Here is a 490-nt window from a genome sequence, read left to right as displayed (position 1 = left end):
TTTGCTGAAGGAGACATTGGTTTAAATATCAACGGGCATTGGTTAAAGGTCTTAAAGGCTATTTGTTCAAACTTAAATTATCAATGCAACAATGAACTTGAAAACTGAAAGTGAGATGTCAAGGTAATACTGACGAAATCCAGATGCAAGATAATGTACCAGGTCTCGCCCGCATCCGGTGAAGTATCTGAAAGTCATGAACATTGCCCTTGCATTTCCCGCGGGTTTTCGTCCATTACTGTCAATGGGATGAAAGTCTGGGCAATGTTGCCGCAATTTTCCCGCAGACCGCCCACTGTGAGTGTGCAACTCCGGCATTGGCGTGGCATCCAGGAAATCCCAGCCCTAGTGTAGAAGGGGGGCAAGTTAGTAAGGAAGTGAGTGAGAGAGTAATCGAAATTCCTTTCAGAGAGACAGGGACAAAGGGAGAGAGAGGGCTATAGAGAGAGAGGTATCGATTATTTACCAATACCCTTTAGAACGTTCAAGA

The sequence above is a fragment of the Somniosus microcephalus genome, unplaced genomic scaffold (genome assembly GCF_052327205.1).
Source record: "Somniosus microcephalus isolate GS21.2 unplaced genomic scaffold, FLI_Smic_1.0 unresolved_chr6, whole genome shotgun sequence".
Lineage (NCBI taxonomy): Eukaryota > Metazoa > Chordata > Chondrichthyes > Squaliformes > Somniosidae > Somniosus > Somniosus microcephalus.
Note: the sequence above shows the minus strand (reverse complement) of the source record.